The sequence below is a fragment of the Mirounga angustirostris genome, unplaced genomic scaffold, assembly GCF_029215605.1.
Source record: "Mirounga angustirostris isolate CCGP_5_RB_7025 unplaced genomic scaffold, mMirAng1.0.hap1 SCAF_11, whole genome shotgun sequence".
Classification (NCBI taxonomy): domain Eukaryota; kingdom Metazoa; phylum Chordata; class Mammalia; order Carnivora; family Phocidae; genus Mirounga; species Mirounga angustirostris.
The window spans coordinates 20,156,187-20,166,041 of record NW_026991719.1 but is presented as its reverse complement, the minus strand read 5'-3'; the positions used below and the strand labels follow the sequence as shown (position 1 = coordinate 20,166,041).

Below are 9,855 nucleotides of genomic sequence, written 5' to 3'. Positions count from 1 at the left end.
CCATACCCTTTGCCATGTAATTCTGTAGAGCCCTCCTGCTATAGAGCCCAGCCGGGTACGGAGCCTGGGTTGTGGGGACCGGTGCAAAACAAAAATGCAGGACCCCTTGTTCGAAAGGCAGCAAATGAGGGCTATTACAGCCGCTCAAATATAGAGCCTTTTCCTTTCTTCCACAGTATGTCTTTCTTTCTTTCTCTCTCAACATGTCATGGTGTTATTTGCTATTTAATGTCATTCTAAATAAAGAAAAATTTTAAATTATTAGCATGAATTTTACAGTTCATCTTTATATTTTGCAAGAAGTGACACTTGAGGCTGGGACAACCATGCAAAGTGCATGAGACAGGGACCCTTGTGCAAGCATAAATATGCTGTGTCTCCCCTGGCCTGAGGAGTTTTAGAGTATGGACACGGTGGCATATTTACCTTTGAACTCCCAGAACTGGGCACGGTGCCTGCTACGTAGTAAGCAATAAATATATATTTAAGGAAGAAGAAAATAAGTTTGAAAATCAGTTTTGCTTGGGAGTATGGGAAGAAATTGGCACGCTCACATATCACTGGTGAGACTGTAAAATGGTGCACCCACTTTGGAAAACCATCTGGCAGGTCCTCAAAAAGTTAAACATAAAGTTCCTGTAGGACCCAGCAGTCCCACTCCTAGGTACATACCCCAGAGAACTGAAAGCATGTGTTCACACAAAAATTTGTACATGAATGTTCATAGCAGCATTATTCCGAATAGCCCAAAAGTGAACACGATTCAAACGTCCATCAACCAGTGAACAGATAAACAAAATGTGGTCTATCCATACAATGGAATATCCAGCCATAAAAAAGAAGGAAGCATTGACACCTGCTACAACATGGATGGCCCCTGAAGGCACCACACTAAGTGAAAGAAGCCAGTCACATATCGCATGATTTCATTGGCATGAAATGTCCAGAATAGCTGAATCCATCCAGACAGAAAGCAGATTGGTGGTTGGGGGGAGGGGGTGGCTGGGCAGAGGGGGGAATGGGGAGGGACTGTTAAGGGGTAGAGAATTCCTTTTTAGGGTGAGGAAAGGGTTTTGGAATGAGATAGTGATGCCGGTTGCACAACCTTGTGACTATACTAAAAACCACCACCTTTTACAAATCGTATGGTATATGAACTGTATCTCAAATCTAAAAACACACTTCTGCTTGGGTCCATTTCTTACTAGTGGTGTGACCTTTGAAAAGTTATGTAACCTCTCTGAACTTCAGTCTCCTCAACTATAAAGTGGGAAAAAAATAATACTTGACACAGAATTGTTGGTGGAGAGGTAGCTAGCGATTAAATGTACAGCAGTTTGCACCAGTGTTTAGGGCCTCGGCCCTTACCCGCTGCCCTCAGTGTCAGGGAGGGTCTCTGGCGGGCTTCAGGGCAAAGGGATACAATGAACTCCCTCACTCACCCTCTTTCCCCGGGGAGTAGAATGTGAGGGAAGTTCTCTCCCTTGTCCTGTAAGTGGATTCTCTCCCCCTCTTCTCACTCCTTCTTGGGAGGGGATCTGCCTTCAAGGGAGCAGATGAGACTCCAGGGGAAAAAAGCTAGGACAGGGGCGCCTGGGTGGCTCAGTCGGTTAAGCAGCTGCCTTCAGCTCCGGTCGTGATCCCAGAGTCCTGGGATCGAGCCCCCACATCAGGCTCCCTGCTCAGCCGGGAGCCTGCTTCTCCCTCTGCCTCCGACTGCCGCTCTGCCTACTTGTGCTTTCTCTCTCTGTCAAATAAATAAATAAAATCTTAAAAAAAAAAAAAAAAAAAAAGCTAGGACAATGCCTCCCCAAGCTTGGCTGGTCTCTAGGCTGTGAGGGGCAGAGTAACAGGGCTTTGGGGGATTTCTGCTTGGTCCAGCCACTCTCAGCACCTCAGTGTGAAATAGTGTGAACAGTGATTTCTTGCTGGACCCAGACACTCAGCAGGAATACAGTTTCAGGGAGGAGAAGGAAGCCCCAGTATCTGGCACCGCCAGGGCCAAACAGACCCATGCGGGACTCCAGGCAGCAAGGCGATACCTGCTCAAACAGAATGATCTTGAATTGTATTTGCTCAAAATAATTTAGTGACGGTGGGTGGTATTGATCAGGAGTGTTTTCATATTTCCACCAGAGGGCGCTGTCTGCCTCCTTGGTGGCCACAGCAGCGTTCTATAGGAAAGAGATGGGGAATTAACTGGTACCATATGACCAATTTTTACAGTAAAGTTTTCAATTAGCAATAATCGCGCCTCGGATAAACCTCATTGGCTACGATACTGCCACTGCGCAAAGCTTACAGTAAAGTTTTAACACGATGCAAGTGACTCCCCAGTCTACACTTCTAATCCTAAACTTCCCTCCAAACACCGGTCCTACATTTTCCGCTTCCTGCTTCCTATTTCCACCTGGATGTCCTGCTCACTGTGCCCTAAACGGAGCTCATCATCTTCTCTCCCAAATTGAGCTTCTTATCTCGGTGTGTGGACCTACGACAGCTAATTCTATTCTGCAGAATGTGAAAGGCAAAGGGATCCCTGGCTGAAACCTGCTCACACTGTGCTTGCCGCGTCAGGCCCTCAGGAGAAAGCAGCATCTTTTTCTACTCCGCACAGAGGCACCGTCACTTGTCTCTCGTACTCAGCTGGGCCATGTGCATGGAGGCGCTTTTCTCTAGTCCGCATCTGCCACCATCTCTGAATGTCAAAATTGTATTTTCATCCCTGAAGATCCATCACAATTGCTGCCATTGCCGTAAAACCTTTTCTGAGCTGCTTCCTCTCCTGCACTCCCACACCCTTAGGCCAACACCTTTCCATCCAAATTTTCAAAGCACCTTACTATACTCGAATTGTGGCATTTCCCCCTTTCTGCCTGGTCGTCAGCTATATTTTTTACTGTGGTAAAAAAACGCTTAACATTAAATCTGCCGGGACGCCTGGGTGGCTCAGTCGGTTAAGCGGCTGCCTTCGGCCCAGGTCATGATCCCAGGGTCCTGGGATCGAGTCCCACATCGGGCTCCTTGCTCAGCAGGGAACCTGCTTCTCCCTCTCTCTCCCTCTCCTTGTGCTCTCTCTGTCAAATAAATAAAATCTTTAAAAACAAACAAACAAAAAAAAAAACATTAAATCTGCCATCATAACCATTTTAAGAGTGCAGTTCAGTAGTGTTAAGTGTATTCACATCATTGTGCAATAGATCTCTAGAACTTTTTCATCTTGCAATACTGAAACTTTATAGACATTAACCACCAATTCTTCCCACCCCTGGTAACCACCTTTTTCCTTTCTGTTTCTATGATTTTGACCACTTCAGATACTTCATGTAAGTGGAATCGTCCCGTATTTGTCCCCCTGCAACTGGCTTCTTTCGCGTAGTATAATGTCCTCTAGGCTCATCCATGTTGTACTATGTGACTGAATTTCCTTCTTTTTAATTAATTTTCATATCCCATTATATGTATAGGCCACATTTTCTTTATCCATTCATCTGTCCATGGACATTTGAGTGGATGGTTTCCCCCTCTTTGCTACTGTGAATAATGTTGTGACGAACAATGGGTGTGCAAACAGCACTTCAAGATCCTGCTTTGAATTCTTTTGGAGAGGAACCCGGAAGTGGGATTGCTGGATCATAGGGTAGATTTACTTTCAATATTTGAGGACCCTCCATACTGTTCTCCACAGTGGCCGCACCAGTGTGCATGCCCACCCACGGTGCAGGAGGGTTCCAACTTCTCTGCATCCTCATCAACACCTGCTGTTTTCCCTTGTTCTGTCCATCGTGGCACCTAGCTATTTCAGTACGCGTGGCTGTATTCGTTTCCTGCGGATGCTGTAACAAATAACCACAACCCGAGTGGCTTACAACAACAGCAATGTATTCTCTTGTAGTTCTGGAGTCCAGAAGTCCCAAATCAAGATGTGGGCAGGGCTGGCTCCCCCTAAAGTCTCGGAGGGAGAATCCGCTCCCTGCTGCTGTCTCAGCCTCTGGTGGCCGCCGACCGCACTTGGCACTCGGCACTCCTTGGCTTCGAGCTGCAGGAGTTCAGTCTCTCTCCACCTCCATCTTCACGTAGCCGTCTTTTCTCTATGTCTTCTCCTTTTCTGTCCCTTATAGACACGGTCCCTGGATTTAGGATCCATCCTAATGCAGCAGGGGGCACAATTCAACCCCCTACAGTTGTCATTACTACACTAAGCTCCTCAAGATCAGGATCTATGTCTTGTGCATATTTGTTTACACCCACCCAAGTGTCTAGCATTGTGCCTTAAACACAGAAAGCTTATAGAGTTCACAGGTAGGTGGCCTGGTGGGTGGTCAGACGATGGATATTGTCTCACCTGTTGGATGGCCACCTAATGCGGTCAGAGTTGGGAGGTGTGCATCAGGGATTCACGCACCCCACAGAAACGTGATAATCTTTCCAGGTATGACTTTTAAAATACAGTGCAGAGAACTCACTGAAAAACCACACGTGGCTTCATAGCCACATAGCTTAAATGAAAAACTCCCAATTCTTGCAAATATATCCCAGATGAAGCCTGGCTAGCCTTGGGAGATGAAGGTAAACTTGGCCAAAACCCCAAGTTTCACAATGAGAGTCCCCAGCCCTCCCCCTGAGTCCTGGAAATCCTCAACTCCCTCCTTCACGGTTCTGACTTGTTCCTGTGTGAGTTCTTGACCCCTTTCCTTGCCAAAGGTCAGATGCTTTGCCAGAAGCTGTGTGAGATCCCCAACCACCTCCCCGACACAAGCGGTTTGGGTGTTTGGAACTTCGCTCGAGGTTTGGGGGTTACACAGTGCACCCCCAGTCTTTGGCCAGCTTGCTCATTTTACTTTCCCCTCGTTCTACTTTGCTCTGTCCTTTCCCTCTCTGGTTCAAAACACAAACTCCTTTCCTGTCTCATCCAGAAAGTTTTGCTCACACTTCCTCCCCCTGACATCTCAGCTTCTACTCTAAACAGGCTGATTTTTTTAAATTTAAGGAAGGCAAGTAGGCAGAAAATAAAAGAGAGTGGGGAGGAGGAGGGAGGGAGGACCTGGAACCTTCTAAGAGGAAATCTCATACCAGCTATTAAAATAATATTATTTTATTTTCTTGTACTTTATAAATGTTAATAACAAGTAAAAGTTGGAAGTTCTTTGAGTAGGGAGAGAAATGTAACAACAGCCTTTGGTCCACTTGCTGTAGACTTCCCCCAAACCTTGGCCTTCTTGCCAGAGTGAAGCAATCCTCTTCTCAAGTTTACATTTAATTATAATTGCAACTGTCATGATGATTAAGCCTCTCCCTTTGTCATTGTCTTTTCTTGGCATCATTTCTTTGGCTCAGCTTCCGAGCTATAGACGGTATGAATCACAGCGTATCTGTGCTTTTTAACTGTGGCGAAACCATAGGCAGCTTTTTGTTTATTCCCAGAATCTGTTCCCAAACAGCTGTTAAATGTTCATCCTTGCTTTTGTAATCTTATTTCAGAGAATTGTAACAGCAGCATCTTCTGTTCTTAATTCTCCTGAAGAAAGAAAAAAAGAACTCCCCGAGCTGGTGTGCTGTGCGTAGGTGCTAGTTAATGCCTTATTTCCTCTCATGTCCTTAATCAGGAAATTTCATAGTTCAGCAGGGGAAAGGTTCCCAGGAATGTGGCTCTGACCTCAACCAAGCTGTTGAAACACTCGACCACGAAAACAGCTTGCTCTGCAAGCCTCTGAGCGGTCCAAACTCAGGTCGACCAGAAGCTTCCATTTGACAAAGTCGTGAGGAAAGTTTGTGCATTTTTCATGGTTAGTGACGGCTCCATCTCTAGTCGAATCAATTAGCTGAGAAGTAATACACGAAGTCATAAATCACCTGGTAGTCTGGACACAAATTGGCTGGTTGTTTTACTTTAGGGAGATTTCCTTCTGAAAAGCTGCGGCGGAATGATGGACACAATACCACATGGTATGAACAAGCACTCAGAAAAATCAAGACGATTTGTGCCTTATCTGGGTGCAGGATATTGCTTAGTTTAGAATCATTGCTTGAAGGCTAACAGCTTACGGCCATTTTTTAAATGTCATGAGCCATGTTTAAATTGTGTTTTACCAATGGTTTTCACACCAGAGCTATACCTTGAAATAACCTGAGAAGAGTTTTAAACTGTATACTGGTAACTGTTCCCTACCCCCAAAGATTCTGAATCACTGGTCTTGAGTGAACCTTGGACATTGGTCTTTTTAAACTTATCTCCAGAAGAGTCTCGTGTGCAGCCAGGATTAGAGCCGCTGCTTTCTGAAAATCACAACTGCAAGCAAACTTTGAAACCTGTATGTTGTGTATCGGGCACACACACTACAGTAAGTCAACTGGTTTTACACTTGCCTGTGGTGGTTTTGCTTTATTTATTATTATTACTAGTTTCAGAGGTAAAGTTCAGTGATTCGTTGCATAGAACACCCAGTGCTCATCACTTCACGTGCCCTCCTTAATGCCCGTCACCCAGTTACCCCATCCCCCCACCCACCTCCCTTCCAGGGACCCTCAGTTTGTTTCCTGGAGTTAAGAGTCTCTTAGGGTTTGGGCACCTGGGTGGCTCAGTAGGTTAAACCACCTGCCTTCGGCTCGGGTCGTGGTCCCAGGGTCCTGGGATGGAGTCCAGCATCGGGCTCCCTGCTCAGCGGGGAGCCTGCTTCTTCCTCTGCCTGCAGCTCCCCCTTGCTCGTGCTCTCTCTCCCTCTCTCAAACAAATAAATAAAATCTTTAAAAAAAAGAGTCTCTTATGGTTTGTCTCCTTCTCTGATTTCGTCTTATTTTTCCTTCCCTTCCCCTATGATCCTCTGTTTAGTTTCTTAAATTCCACATAAGAGTGAAATCATATAATTGTCTTTCTCTGATTGACATATTTTGCTTAGCATAATACCCTCTAGTTCCAGCCACCTCTTTGCAAATGGTAAGATTTCATTTTTTTTTATACTTGCCTGTCTTTTAAATAGAATTTGTTCTTCTATCAGAGATAACTTAGTCCATGACAAATAATCTTTGGCAAGCCTCACATTCACTTCTGTGTGACTTCGTGTGTCTGTGTGTGTGTCTCTCTCTCTGCCCCCCGCCTCCGCACCCCCCACCCGGAGATGCAAACCTAATTTTCAGTCCACACCATGTTTTAGTGACTGAAAACCCCCCAGGCAGTTCAGACTGCCCTGGTGGACTGGCTTCTGGAACACATACATTATCCCCTGTTTGAGTGAGTATGATTCTCTTTCCCTCCTCAACCTCAGCAGGGGGAAAACACCAAAATGTGAGCCCTTGCAAACAACAACAACAACAACTCTTAATAACCCAGTTTTCCAGACTCGTCCTTGTCCAGTGTCCTCCATTTCAGGAAATGGCCCCTCAAATCCACTCTTACTAAACCAGTAACTTGGACGCAACCTTGATTCTTTGCTTCCCATCATCCCTCACATCTAATCCCTTGCACTCGCCCTCTCGTTTAATCAACTCAGCATGGGGGACAGAACTCACATTCACCAGCTTCTCACCACGCCCACGTCACTGCGTTCTCGCCACGCCCACCGCCTTCTCGCCACGCCCACAGCTACCTGCCCGCTCCAAGCCAGGATCACAGCCGCAGCTCCATGCTGCATCGCCTCCCAACTGCTTTAGCCTCCCTCTCTGCTTTCACCCGTTCAAGCCATTCCACACCCAGCAGCCAGAGTAATGTTTTCATATGGTGGCTTATAAGCTACTTTTCTGCTGAAAGCCTTTCAGTAGCTGCTCATTTCAAGTGGAGTAAAATCCAAACTCCTCACCATCACCATGGGACCAGGCTGCAGCTACTGTATCCCAGCCGTGAGCTGTGTCCCTCTCCTTCTCCTCATCAGGATCCAGTCACACTGGTTGCTACCATTCCTGGAGCATGACAGGTTCTGCCCTGCTCTGGGCTTTCTCCTGTGCCTCCACTGGCTGGCTCCCTTAACCTGTCAGTCACCCTCTAAGTCTCCCTCTTCAGAAAGGCCTTCCCTGACGATTTTATCTCTGTCATAGCATCTGTGTATTTCCTTTCTCGTAATTATTTACCCGTTTGTCTTCTCTCTCCCCCGACTAGAATTGAAGCTCCATGACGAAAAGCACTTTCTCTGATTCACCGGTGTGTTCCCAGCCCCTAATAGGGGACCTGGCACACACTAGGAACACTTCAGGTATTTGTGGAATCATCAAACGAACGACTGGAAAGAGGAGCAGAGGAAGCGACTGGGTAATACATATCAGAGGCAATGTATCTCTGCATGATTAAGGGTTGATTGCAGCTTTTGAGAAAAGGAATGTCAGCTTTAGGTAACACATCCGAGCATCCGCTCTGACCATCGGCTATTGCTGAAACAATTATCACTCAAGTCATTCTCGTACGTAATGTGCACCAATGAGGGCTCTGGTGACAAGTACAGAAACCAACTTAAGCTAACTTAACCAAAACGAGAATCCACAAGAGGGCTTCTGACCTGCCTTATGGAACCTAAGCCCTGGAGGCAGAAAGGGACTAAAATCAGGAAACCGAAATCCCTGGAAAGCTGGGGACATTTCTCTTTCTTCTTTCTCTTTCTTCTCTCTCTCTCTTTTCCTCCCTCCTTCCCTCCTGCTTTTCTCTGCACAACTATTTCTTTCTTCTTTCTCTGCAGACCCGCTTTCTGCACACCTGCCACTCATCGTTTCTGAGCATTTACATCTCTGCTGTCCTAGAACCCACATGGAGCTTGAGTCTCAGAATTGAACTTCCACATTTCCTGAGAGAGAGATTCTGATTGCCCTAGGCCTGGGTTAGGCGCTCAACCCTGGACAATTGCTCGTAGCCGGTGAGTTAGGAATACCCGCACAAACACTCCCTCCAAGGGGTATCACCTTGACATGCCCCAAGGGCGAGGGAGTTTAAAGGGACAACTCCTGGTGACAAGGGGGATCACTGGCTTTTTGGCGAGGGAGATACCTCAAGTTATCTACTGGGTCATGCTCATCCTTAGCTCCTCCTTGCTGTCTTTCTACTTGCTCCTTACCACTAGTTTACCTCTGGAGCATCCAGGCTTTGGGCTGATTCTTTAATTCCTGGAAGCCTCCAGGCCTTCGAGGGGCATAGTATGGGAGAGAAGGAAGGGAAGAAGAGAAGCCCTTTTATGCCACAGAAAGAGGAGATTGAGATCAAGAAAAGAGTATTTTAAGCATCAAAGCATGACAAATTATTTCTAAGAGCAGAATCAGATTAAGAAAAGAGTAAGTGCATATTAAGTATGAAAGCTTGATGGATTATTTTCAGTTGTTGCCTTTGAATCATTTGTTCAAAGCTAATGACTCAGCCACTAAGAGATTCTTTTGTTATGTGATCAGTCTTATCTTATTGCTCATATGGCAAGTTCAAATGATAATATATTTCTGATTAAATATTGCATTGAGGAAGCAACCTGTTTCTTGGTCCTTATGCTCACTTTTATGAAGCACTGTCTTCCAAAAGTGACATATGAATCTATAGAAACAGACCCATCAATATATTTGAATAAAAAATAAGTGGTTGAATTTTGGGTGTAGGATTTTAAGTTTTTATGGAACAATGTCCCACAAGATAGAACAAGCGACATATTTAGGAAAAGTCTTCCTTAAAGGCCATATGGTATATTGGTTAATATTCTGGCTTTGTGGCCAAAGGATTCATACCCTGGTTTCTGCTGCTTAACTAGTTGTGTGATCTTCAACAAAATATTTAATTTCTTTTTTTTAAAGATTTTCGTTTATTTATTTATTTGAGAGAGAGAGAGGGCATGAACAGAGGGAGGGGCAGAGGGAGAGGGAGAAGCAGGCTCCCCGCCAAACAGGGAGCCCAACTCG

At 45.7% G+C, this 9,855-nt stretch overlaps 1 pseudogene; it reads right to left on the bottom strand.

Annotated features, from left to right (window-relative positions):
- Positions 1-2,216: 2,216 nt before the first annotated feature.
- Positions 2,217-2,299, bottom strand: LOC123851907 (U4 spliceosomal RNA; annotated as a pseudogene).
- Between the last annotated feature and the right edge of the window lie 7,556 nt (positions 2,300-9,855).